This window comes from Mangifera indica, chromosome 18, assembly GCF_011075055.1.
Source record: "Mangifera indica cultivar Alphonso chromosome 18, CATAS_Mindica_2.1, whole genome shotgun sequence".
Classification (NCBI taxonomy): Eukaryota; Viridiplantae; Streptophyta; class Magnoliopsida; order Sapindales; family Anacardiaceae; genus Mangifera; species Mangifera indica.
The window spans coordinates 7,636,494-7,650,346 of NC_058154.1; positions in this window are offsets into that span (position 1 = coordinate 7,636,494).

Genomic DNA, 13,853 nt, shown 5'->3' on the forward strand with positions numbered 1-13,853 from the left:
GCCAACTCAATCCTACTATGGCTAAAGATTTAATTAATTTGTATTACCCTCAGGTACACTTCAGGGGCATTTTAGTCTTTTCTTTAGACTCGTTTTTGGATTTGAATTGATTAGGGTTGAATCCAAAACTAAAATTGATATTTTGGCCTAAGGTATGACCGTGCATGATAAGGTGTATGCTTGGACCTGAGTTGCCACAAGAGCTACCATGTTGGCAAGAATTAACAGATATATATTTATATGTATATTTATATAACTGTCTCCAACTAAGCAAAAGGAGAGAGAGTAAATTTGGGAGAGAGGAGAGTCGTCCAACCATTGTATGAAGAATTCTAACATGAGTGAAAGTTGTGACAACCAGGAAAATAGAAAGTGTTAGCAACAAACCTTTGTGCTTGACATTCAAGTAAGTAAAGGATGATCTTTCCGCCAGGTTCATTTGATTTTGTAATGATTTATGGATGCCCGATTGGCTAGGATATTGGTTTACAAATTCTCATTACATTATATATTTTACTAAATACTATATATTTAATTTTAATAAATAATATATATTTGGTTTATTTTATATTCTAGAAAACTATAATTCAATTAATTTTATTGAATAATATATATTTAAAAGTAAACAATTTTAATAGATTTAAATTGTAATCTAAACCAAACGAAACTGAAATTTTACAGTTTGGTTTGGTTTGAAAAATTTTAACGGCCTTTTTTCTTTCTTTCAATTTGGTTTGAAAAAGCATTCAAACACTGTGCACACCCCTACATGCAATTTAGATCAAATTTGATTAAATTTTCTCTCTCATTCTTGTGTTGGCCAACACAATCACCTATAATTCTCACTCATTTGTGTTTAATATTTTTTTAAAATTAAAATTTAGGAAGGGTCACACAAATAAAAACTTGGAAAGAGTTCCAAAAGTGTAAACATCCACCTATGTCATGCATGAAACTTAGAAAATACTTTAGGAATACTTATTGGTGCTTAAACTTCATTGGAAAATAATATTTCTTCACCTGTATCTCATTTTAGTTGATATTGGATGCATATTGAATGAATACAAGGCAAACACGAGTTACTAGTGTTTGGATACTCTCAGATTGTGACCTTTTCTATTCACCACAACACAAAATGAGGTGGGTGAAAGGAAAAATATACATCTTCTCAACTTTGTTGTGCCATGATATTCACTAGTTCTATCCCAACTTCTTATTACAAAAAAGTTCTCTTTGCACATGTTAAAAACCTCAACTCCTTCTCATTTAAGATTTTTGGTTATTCTCTGTATATCATCACAACCTAAGGTTGGTAGGCATGACTGTGTTTGGGTAGACATAGTTGATAGACGTGCTTAAATATGAATATGTGTAGTTGTTTTTGTAAGTGTATTGTTACTTCTTGGAGGCGCTCCGCCCATAGCGTGTGCATAATTTAGTCAAACCATCCCTGCACAAACTAGCTAGAAGCTAGAGTTACTTTCTTGTTCAGTCTAAAGCATAATGAAATTAATGATCCTAAACCATAATGTGGGTGCATGCAAGACTGATCCTTGAAGAGGCAGTAGTGAAAATGTCATACAAACAAGTTAGAAAATTCAGCCCATGAGAATATTCATAACACAATCCAACTTGGAACAAATTTGAACCCAAAATAGTCAATTGTATAGTTGTTGATTATTCCTCACAAAAAGATACAAATGCAACTGTTTTTTTTTTTCCTAGAAATTGTCTCTTTTGACATAACTTTCTATGAAAGCCAACCTTTTTACCATAATTCAATCAAAATAAGACAGTTATTGGGACCTCACCATTTCCTTTCTAATATCTCTTCCATATTTTTACTTCATCTTCCCTTATTGGGTTGTATGAATTACTGATCAGATTTTAAAACATTGAGATGTGTTTTCCAAATCTAAATACATCTTCGATCTCCTCTACCATAGAAAAGGTATATTCTACCAATTGTTAGCTCTATCAAAGTTTCCACTTTCTAGACATCAATTCTTCACTTAAATTAACAATTCATCTGTAGAGTTTGTTTGGATTCACCAAGTAAACAATGTTAAATCAACTGAGAGTACATTAGACATTAGATTTCTAGCCTTAAACACAAAAAATAAGACACTTGATCTACACAATGCAGTGACACCATTCTTAGACAAATAAGAACACCATGACATAAAACTTATTACAGAATATGTAAATTATGTATTACCATATAAGAGTAAATTATCGAGATATAAATATAGTAGGATTTGATTATATGATTGTAATCATAGGAAATCAAATATTCTATTTTCCTAATATAGGATTCTTAATTTGTATATGTACGTGTACCTTTATAGCAATGAATATAAACAAAAATTATTTTCCATTCAAACTTGTTCATGGTATTAGAGCTAGGTTTGCCTAATGTGCAACCTTGCAAAATTCACCTTGCTCTAATGCTCTAATGAGCAAACGCCTTAGGTCACCCTTACAAAATGATGTTTTCATCTCACTATTGCCATAGAAAGAAGTGTTACTTAAAGATCGATCAGTTCCCAGAATCCGGTCATCGAAAGACCAATGTGTGAGTTGCATGCATCACTTTTTTTCTCGGTAATGTTAGTTATTGATCTCCTTCTCTAGTGAGCATGAAGTTTCACGGTTGACACCATTGTACTCAAAAGCTGTCGATGATCATAAGTACATACCATCACCGTCACTAAAACAGTTGTCGTCATCAAATTTTCTCCCTGTTTAGCATTTGTTCATTCTTTTCTGATAGTGTCTTTTTTCATACAACTTATCTTGATCTTGTATTGATGCAAAAATCATTCAATCAAGCACTTTCTTTCTAAATTTGACTTTTTATTGGTTTGAATACATATGATGACTGATAATAAACCTATAATTATGGGGGATATGGTTCCTATAATGTCAAAAATCATAAAGCACAAGCTTAATGGCTCTAATTACTTGGAATAGAGCAAGATAGTTTGACTTTATCTGTTAAGCCTTGAGAAAGATGATCATCTTACAAAAACCCCTTATAAGGATGTACTAGACAGGCATGGTTGAGAGATGATGTCTGATTATTTCTACAGATATGAAATTCCATTGAAAATAAGGTAATTAGCTTGATTAATCACTATGAATTGGTTAAGGAATTGATGAAGTATTTAGATTTCCTATATTCTGGGAGAGAGAATATTCCTCGTATATAAGAGGTGTGCAAAGTCATTTATCGTGTAGAAAAACATGACAAGTTGATTACTTTTTACTTTATAGACTTTAAAAGAACTTAATATGTTATTACCATTCAGTTCGGATGTAAAAGTTCAACAAGCTCAACAAGAATAAATGACCATTATGAGTTTCCTAGTTGGTCTCCTTATTGAGTTTGAGACTATTAAGTCTTAGATTCTTGCTAGTCTTAAGATTTCATTATTGCATGACACATTTACTAAGGTGTTTCACATATAAAACACCTCATCATTTCAGAATAATAGTGCTCTTATTGGTCGAAGTAGTGCATCCAACACAAGGCTTTCATATAACAAAAATAATACTAGAAAAGGAGGAACCAACAATTTTGAAAAAGGTATTGATAATCGGAGCCAGGATTTAGAAAAAATTATTTATTATTACTATCATGAGTCTGGACATACAAAACGCACTTGTAGAAAATTATAGAATCAGACTCAAAAATCTCAATCAGCACAGACTGTAACCACCAATTCTATAACTGAAGATATTATTATGATTTTTGCAGATGAATTTGCCAAATTCTCTTAATACTAGGAATCACTGAAGTCTTCATCTACTTCTATCACTGCTATTACTGAGTCAGGTAAATGAAACACGTCTTATTTCCTCATCATCCAAATGAGTTATTGATTTTGGTGTCATAGATCATATGAGAAGTAACCCTAGTCTCTTTTCCACTTTTCAATCTCATGCATCTTCTTCTAGTGTTACTTTAGCAGATGGATCAAGATCACATGTTCTTGGTTTTGGCATTATTGATTCAACTTTATTAATTTCCTTGTCATCTATCTTAAGCTTACCAAAATTTTCTTTTAATTTACTTTATATAAGTAAACTTACCCACGCCCTTAATTGTCATGTCTCATTTGTCCCTAATTATTGTCTATTTCAAGATCTTATGACGAAGTAGATTATTAGTAAAGGACATGAATCTGGGGGTCTATACATCCTTGACATGAAAATACCAAGACCCATTGCTTGTTCCAATGCTTAGCTTTATTCAAAGCACATTGTGGATTAGGACATCCTTCCCTACCTTTGTTAAAGATGTTATGCCCTAAATTTCATCATGTATCTTCATTGGAATGTGAATTGTGTCAGTTTGCCAAACATCATCGTCTGTTTTCAGGTTCTAAAGTCAATAAACAAGCTAGTTTTCCTTTTGAACTAATTCATTTTGATGTTTGGGGTCCTTTTCCCGTTGTGTCTAAGATTGGATTTAAGTATTTTGTTACTTTTGTTGATGATTATTCTTATATGACTTGGTTTTATTTAATGAAAAACCATTCTGAGGTATTTTCTCATTTTCGTGTCTTTTGTGCTGAAATAAAAACACAATTTAATATTTTTATATAAACGTTACGAAGTGATAATGCTAAGGATTATTTTTCTAAATCCTTTTAGCCATACATGGTTCAAAATAGCATACTTCATTAATCATTTTTTGCTGTCACCCCATCTCAAAAATTTGAGCTAAAAGGAAAAATAGACATCTTTTTGAGACAGCTCGAGCTCTCTTAATTCAAATACACGTTCCTAAACAATTTTGGGCTGATATAGTCTCCACATCCTGTTTTCTAATTAATTGCATGTCTTCATCTATTCTTCAAGGTCAAACTCCTTATAGTGTTCTTTTCCAAACAAAGCTTTTTTTTTCCTATTGAACCTAAAATATTTGGTAACACCTATTTTGTTCGTGATATTTGTCCTTATGTCATAAAGTTAGATCCAAAGTCGTTAAAATGTGTATTTTTTGGGTACTCTTATCTTAAAAAATGCCATAGGTGTTTTTGTTCTACTCTTAACTGATATCTTATGTCAAATAATGTTATCTTTTTGTCCAAAGGACTATTTCCCACCCAAAGTATCTTGTTTTTTCAAGTTTCCCCTTGTTAACTTTGAAAATCTCATGTACCTACCCATAAATGGTTAATATTAACTAAGTCCGTTAGTTATATCATTTCCCCCCTAATCCTTAAAAACTAACAATTCCTCTTCAATCTAAGTTTTCAAAAACAACATTTCCCCCCTAGTTTTCCAATTTTCACATTCAATTTTTCTACAACATTTCTTCCTCTTCGGTGACCTTCAGGCAAAGTTTCTTCCTCTTTGATGCAACCTCCTTTCGACGGTTCTCCTCGACATCATTGTCTCGAGATGAAGACCAACCATCTTCGTTTCTAATGAAAACCTCGTCTTCATCGACAAAGAGTCTTCATTAGAGACAAAGATGGTTCATCTTCATCTTGACGAAGATGAGTCATCTTCATCGATGACTATATTAAGAAGAATCGCCAAAAGGAGGCCACACTGGAGAGAAAGAGACGTCGCCTAGAGGTCACTGGAAAGGAAGAGACACTATCAAAAAATTGAATCTGAACATTTAGAGACCCTAGGGGAGATAATGCTGTTTTTGAAAATTGGGTGAGGGGAAATTGTTAGTTTTAAGGTTTAAGGGAAAATTGTTAGTTTTAAGGTTTAACGGGAAAATGAAATTAAATTTAAGTTTATTTTTAATATTACAAATAAAATGAAAATTTTACCCTTGAAACCGTTAATTTTAATTGCCCACAGGTGGATAAATGAGATTTTCATAATTAGTAAGGGGAAACTTGAGAAAATAACATACTTTGGGTAGGAAATAGTCCTGTGGACTACCTTTTTGGAAACCACTTTTTTCTTTTCCACCTCTCCTGCCTTTTTAGTTCAAGGTGAGTATGATGATTTGCTAGTATACATTATTACACCATTTAGTTCGCTAGAAGTGTTTCATCTAATCTTAATGGTTTTTCAAAGGTTTCACTACATGATAATTCTACACCTTTTAGACCGCCTATTACCCAAGTATATTATAGACATCAATAACCTTCAAATACATGTCCTGAACCAGTATCTTCGTCAATAGATACAGTCTTCAGTGATCTTGATCTTCCTATTACTCTCTGGAAAGGTAAACGCCAATGCACTTATCCTATTTCATCTTTTTTTCTTATGATCACTTGTCTTCTTCAACTTGCTCATTTATTGCCTTTCTCAACAATATTTCTACTCCTAAAACTATTCAGGAAGCCTTATCTTATCCTGACTAGCGTGATGCTATGGTAGAAGAGATGAATGTTTTAGATGCTAACAATACTTAAGACTTGGTAAACCTACCTGCAGGAAAGAAAGCTATTGAATGCAAATAGGTGTTTACAATTAAGGTTCAACCTGATGGATTAGTGGCTCGCCTTAAGACATGTTTTATTGCTAATGGATATACCCAAACTAATGGAGTGGATTACTTTGATACTTTCTCCCCTATCGCTAAGTTGACTTCTGTCTGTTTATTCATCTCTAAGATAGCTACATATGATTGGTAGTTACATCAGTTAGATATCAAAAATGCATTTTTACGTGGTAATCTTCAAGAAGAAGTTTATATAGAGTAACCATATAGGTTTATTGCTCAGAAAGAGTATGAGAAAGTTTGGCAAGGTAGAGAGCAAGTATGATCACTCAGTATCTACAAACGGTCTAAAACTGGTAATATTTTTCCAATTGTGTTTGTTGATGACATTGTTATTACTAGGAATGATACTATAGGAATTTCATCTCTCAAATCATTTCTTTACACCTAGTTTCAAATAAAAGATATAAGGGTATTGAAGTATTTGTTGGGGATTGAAGTGACAAGAAGCAAAAAAAACATTTTTTTATCTCAAATGAAATATGTGTTTGACTTATTAATTGAGACAGGAAAATTGGGAGCTAAACCATGTAGTGCTGTAATGATTTATAATTTGCAACTTACAAAAGATAGTGAATTGTTTGATGATCTTGAAAAATATAGAAGACTGGTGAGAAAATTGAATTATCTGACAGTGACTCATCTTAATATTGCATATTTTGTCAGTATTGTAAGTCAATTCATGTCTTCTCCAATAGTATATCATTGGCAACTTTAGAATAGATCTTATGCTGTTTAAAAGGAACCTGTGGACGTGGCATACTATATAGGAATCACTGGTATACGTACATTAAATGTTTCTCAGAAACAGACTAGACAGGTTCCAAAATAGGTAGAAGATCTACTACTGGCTATTATGTCTTTATTGGAGAGAATTTGGTATCTTGGAAGAGTAAGAAACAAAGTGTGGTATCCCGATCTAATGCGTAATCAGAATATAGGGCTACGACACAATCTGTGTGTGAAATAATATAGATATATTAATTGTTGGCTAAAGTTGGTTTCCAGATTCTATTACTAGCACGATTGTAGTGTGATAACCAAATAACTATTCATATTGCTTCTAATCCTGTGTTTCAGGAACGAACAAAGCATATCAAGATTGATTGTCATTTTATTCATGAAAAAATTCAGCAAAATTTAATTTCTACAGAACATGTGAAGACAAGAGAACGACTGAGGGATATTTTTACTAAGCCTGTGAACGGTGTTCGGATTGATTATATTTGTAACAAGCTGAGCATGATTAACATTTATGCCTTAGCTATAAGGAGAGTGTTACAGAATATGTAAATCATATATTACCATATCTGAGTAGATTATAGGGATTTAAATATAATAAGATTTGATTATAGGACCATAATGATAGAAAATCAAATATTATGTTTTCCTTCTATAGGATTCTTAATTTGTATATATATGTGTATTGTTATAGCAATGAATATGAACAAAAATTATTTTCCATTCAAACTTGTTCATGAAGAAAATTAACTTCAAAACATTTATCCTGTACGCTATTCTCAGATCACCACTGTCCCTAATCTAGATTAATAATTTTTTGATTTCTTTTTTTTTTTTTTGACAATTTTTCTCCAGATATTGCAATATATTCTTCAGCATTGATATTCTCAGCAGACTTCTACTTTTTTAATTGCTTTGACTTCTACAAATTAAACAACTTGTTACATACATGCAATCAGGAGTAAACATACATAGATATCCACTTTACTTGGTGAATTGTGAATAACAAAGCTTGCCTAATTAATCCCGATATTTAACAAATTCTCTAGCATTACATATATACATATGTAATTAATGTTGCACAATTTCTAATTATTACCTTCAGTGACATGGCCATAGTAGCAACATCTTTGTTCTGATCCTCACGATTACCAGAATCCTACTTTAAGGGTTCCTGAAAATTGCAAAAAACAAAAAAAAGGAGAAAAATATTAATAGAAGGCTATAACAAAAAGAGAGAGAGAAAGAGGGACAAAAGTTCTTAAAATAAGGCAAATAGAATGAAAGAGGGATAAAACACCTCAGAAGGAGCAAACGCAGCTTCTCTAATGCTTTTATTTTCAATTGTTTTTTCTGTTTGCTTCTCCTGTTTCTCTCACCGCTTCGTTGATTCTTTCATTCTTTCACCAAGAAAGTATTCTCCAGATTCAAGTAATTTGTCAACCTACAAATTGATAGGTACCTGTATCAATATTTCTCCAACGACTGCACTTCCCTTTTATAACAACCAATGTCAAGTCCCCCAACTTCACAAACACAACCCACAATTGAAATATAACTAAATATAAATGTAAATAGATCAAAATAAAACGTTTGTTGTATTTATTCAAATTTAGTAAAGTTACAAAAGTTATCACAATACATGTTGTAATTTCCACATTTCAACCAAGAGATTACAAACAAAAGCAAAACTAAGAATAAAGAGCAATTATACAACAAAATATTCATGTGCACTGTTCACTTCAAGCTTCCGAGAGGCATGTACTCTCCTAACATTTCTTCTGTTTTGAGTCTCATACCTTCTACTGGTCTTACAACTGCCTTTTCTCCTTTTTCCTCTGTTGCCAATTGCTTTCCCTCCAAGCTTGTGCCAAGTTGCTTTTCTTCTCCAAATTGACCTTGCAATAAAATAATTGCTGACTGTTCTACTTGCTCCAATCTTTTGTTGCCACTTGCTCTGTTTTTTTTCTTCATTTCTTTCCTACGATAGTGTATCTTTACTGTCAAGGATAGCGATAAACGATATACTACTGCCCTAATTTTTTCTAATATCTCATAGGGACCATAGTAACATAGGCTCAATTTTTCATTTGGTCTTGAAGCTAGAGATTGAAGTCTATAAGGTTGTATCTTTAAAAATACTTGATCCCCTACTTCAAAACACACTTCTTTTCTTTTTTGGTTGGCATACTTTCGTATCCTCTCTTGTGCCTTGGTAAGGTCCTCCTTCAACTCATCTAAAATAACATTCATTTCCTTAATCATTCTATCAACCTCTTCAATCTTGAGTGACTCTTTTGTCTATCTTAACAAGGTAGGTGGATTGCGTCCGTACAGTGCCTTAAAGGGGGTCATGCCCGTAGAGCTGGTATAGGTGGTATTAAATCAATATATAACCCATGAGATCTATTTGGGCCATTGTTAGGGCTACCAAAAAGAGAAGCTATGTAAGTAATTTTCCAAACTTTGATTAATGACTTCCGTTTGACCATCCGTTTAGGGATGATATGAAAAACTAAACTTAAACTGAGTGCCCACAACCTTAAAAATCTCTCCCGAAAATTGGCTCAACAACACACGATCTCTATCAGAAACTATGGAGCAGGGAAACCCATGCAACTTAACCACTTCATGGATGAATTTTCGAGCCACCTCGACAGTTGTAAAGGGATGCCTCGGTATTAAGAAATTTGCGTATTTAGTTAATCGATCCATAACAACTAATATTGTATCTATATAGGCTATTTTCAGAAGTCTGTCAATAAAATCTATTGAGATATCTTCCCACACTCTGGTGGGTATCTGTAGGGGTTACAAAAGAGCAGTTGGGGAAATAGACTTGCATTTTATCCGTTGACATATGTCATATTCAAACACAAATTTCTTACGTCAACCTTCATACCCTTCTAGAATAAGACTGTCGATGTTCTCTTGTAGGTTTTGAAGAATCTAGAGTGGCCTCCGTATGGAGAAGAATGAAATTACCTCAAGAATTTGGGGATGAAATTGAGTTTTTGGAGAATACTACCCTGCCATGGTACAAAAGTTTGTTGTTCTTCAATTAATACCCTTTTATGCAATTTTGGATCAATTAGTAGATCATGCACTATCTCTTGGACTCTAGCATCCCTAGTTATTTCATTCTCAATTTCGTCTAGCCCTATTACTTATGCCACAATGACAACTTTAAATTTTTCTTCGAAAGCAAGGTTATGGGATAATGTGTCTACGACTTTGTTCTCTCACCCAAACTTTTATTGGATTTCAAAATCAAAACCTAACATTTTCATGACCCATTTATGTTGGTCACTATCTAAGACGTATTGATCCATTAAGAACCATAGACTTCGTTGATCCGTTTGGACTTTAAAATGGCACTTTAACAAGTAATGCCACCATTTTTGGAATACCAACACAATCGCCATTAATTCTCATTCGTAAACTGATTTGCTTCGATTCTGAAGTGAAAGTGTTTTGCTAATGAATGTTATGGGTCTTCCTTCTTGCATTAAAATAGCTCTAAGCCCTATTCAGAAAGCATCTGTCTCAATAATAAATTCCTTCAAAAAATATAGAAGGGCTAACATAGGAATAGTGGCCATAGCATTTTTTAATTTTTCAAATGCAACTGTCAGCTCGGCGTTCCAGGAGAAGGAATTTTTTTTAAGAAGTAAGGTGAGAGGCTTAACTATTTTTCTATATCCACATACGAATCTCCGGTAATATCCAGTCTACCTCAAAAACCCTTAAAGGTCTCATATATCCTTGGATGTCTGCCTGATGGGTGTTGAATCCACCAAAAATAAAATTCTCTACTCTTTCAATGAAAACTTGTAGATAAGGCAAGTAGAGTCGTATCCACAGAGATTGGGCTATTTATCTGAAATCTAACAAACTAAAGTAAGAGGGATTTTGTTGTTTCGAATCCTACCAATAAACAAAAATCAATTAATTTAGAATTAAATCATCAAAGCAATCAGAAAACTAGATTGAAACAATAATAAGACGAGTTCTAGCCAAGTAATTCAGGTATGGTTCAATTCAATTGATCATCGATAAAAAGATTAATTTTTCCTTTTAAATAAACCGGTTATGAAATATCGAGATGCTCATTGTTCTGTTTTTCCTTAGGTGTTGGTAATTAAGAAATGTTCTTTAATTACTTCTCTTGTTTTTCAATCAGTTCTAGATATGATCTTAGAATTTAAATTGAAAACAAAATTAAGAATTAGAAAAGCCACCGATTCTAATCAACAAAACACAGACGCTGTTTTTGTTTAAATTAGATTAACCTATTCCACTAACATACAATAATTATTCTATTTCACCAAGCATGCTAGTCAGCCACTTATGATTAAACCATCAAACAATTACGGATTCAATAATTTAATCTAGCAAAGTTGTTTTTAATCCAAAATAAATAAGACGTCTCCTATTTAATTAAACAAGACAACAATAAATAAAATCAAGAATAAATTAAATATTTAAAAGAAAAAAACGGGTAAAGAACATCTCACAATTGTCGTAGAACCATGATTCTGATTACTCGACTAAAGAAAAGAGTTAGCCACTCATATTTATGTTCATGGCTTCACAGAAAATTAAAATAAAAATCTTATCCTAATTGAAGAAGAACCAGCGAAGGGTTGTGGCTGTATTTCTTTCTGAAAGAAAATGATGCTAAAAAAACAAAAAACCCTAAAACAGAGAGCAGTTGTCCTTTTTATAGTGCCAGGTCTGCTTCAGTCATTGAGAAATATTTTTGTGCCAAATATCATCCGAAGGACCTGAACTTCCTCCAATTGTTAATTAAGTCTTCAACTGTGAATTTCTCAGTAAATAACGCGATTATCTCCTTTCCACAATCAGTCATCTCCTATGTATTTTGCCATCATTCTGTCTTGATACGTGACAACTATAAATTCCTTTTATTTTGTATCTTTTCTTAGAATAATGCAATTAATGCCCAATTTCCTAAAACAAGCAATTAATCAAATAATTAACAAATTAAATATCACAAATCAAGGAAATTAAATGCTGAAAAATATGAAATTTCACACACTAACAAATTCCCCCACACCATTCTTTTGCTTGCCATCAAGCAAACATCAATCAGTCTCTTCTTCACCCTTTTCCCTCCTTTCAGTACATCCTCAAATAACTTATAGTTAAGATGCATTAGAAACCCAAGTCCAAAACAACAATCAAGAGCACAAGTCTTTATAGCATGAATTTTTGGAAAAACATAAGCATCTCATCAATCTCAATAATCTCATCAAAATCAAATGAAACAAGACTCAACATCCTCACATTATGGATACTTCACTTGTCCAAACTTCCTATTCAATACATAGGGATGAATATCTTCTCTTTTTTTTTTTTTCATCTCTTCTTTTTTTTTTTCAAATTTTTTTTTCACTCCTTATATATACCCATCTACCCATTTGGTTTTTTTTTTTTTATAATCATGCAATTCACTCTCACAATATCTTGATACAAGGGTTAACAAGATAAAACAAAAGGCCTAAGGGTAAATATTTATGGGTTAAAACAGAGAAAAAGGGATTCAGCTCAAAATCGGCTATCTACTAGAAAATATAGCTAAGGTTGGCTTTTTAAGAGTTTCGAAGTGGTTAATCCTAAATGCCCTTATCATCTTAATGCATGAATTCAAAAAAAATGTGGTCTCGAAATGCATAACATAGCAAATTCTAGAATAACAAACCATGTTTGATAAACACTCAACAAAGAAGATAATTAGAGTAAAGTGTAATGAAATGCTCATGGGCTCAAAAGCTTACATTGGTGTTCAACTTGTAGCAAGCCTTGCATATTTTCATTCAATTCAATCATTAAAATCAATGAGATACTTGAAACATTTGAAGCAAAATCACTAATCATACTTGCCTCTTTCATGCATTCAAACTCGAACCAATAATGCATACTAACTTAGAGCAAATTCTAAGACAGCTTTCAAGAAAGTCAAGGGTTCCAAAGAGATTGAAAAATTATACATTCCCTCCCCCACACCTGATCTTTACATTGTCCTCAATATAGAAAAATTGAAGCTCACATATAAAAGAAAGAATGAAATGAAAGTTAAGAAGATTTCCCTGAATAGGAGTGTTAGTGCAATGAAGGAGTGATTGAAGCTATTGACATTTGATTTGGGCCCGTAGAGATGAAAAGAAATTGAACAGGGAGGAAAAGATATTAGAAAAATAAAAGAGAAGACACAAAAATGAAATTTGCTCTTTTTATTTTTTTTTAATTTTTTTTATTTTCTTTTGGTTTTTTTTTTTAAATTTAAACCTTAATTAAAGACACAAAATGATTAAAAATAATGAAAAATAAGATCAATTGGGTTGCCTCCCAATAAGCGCCTTTCTTTAATGTCTTTGGCTAGACACAACCAATTCATCAATTCGAGAGAGCCAAAGATATTTCCTCTATATTGTAGGCCTAAAATCCTTCATAATAAGGTTTTAGACGATGTCCATTAACCTTAAAATTTTTATTGGTAGAGGTACTTTTAATTTCAACTGCACCATGAGAAAATACATTAGTGACAACAAAAGGACCAATCCAACGAGATCGTAATTTTCTTGGAAACAATTTAAGTTTAGAA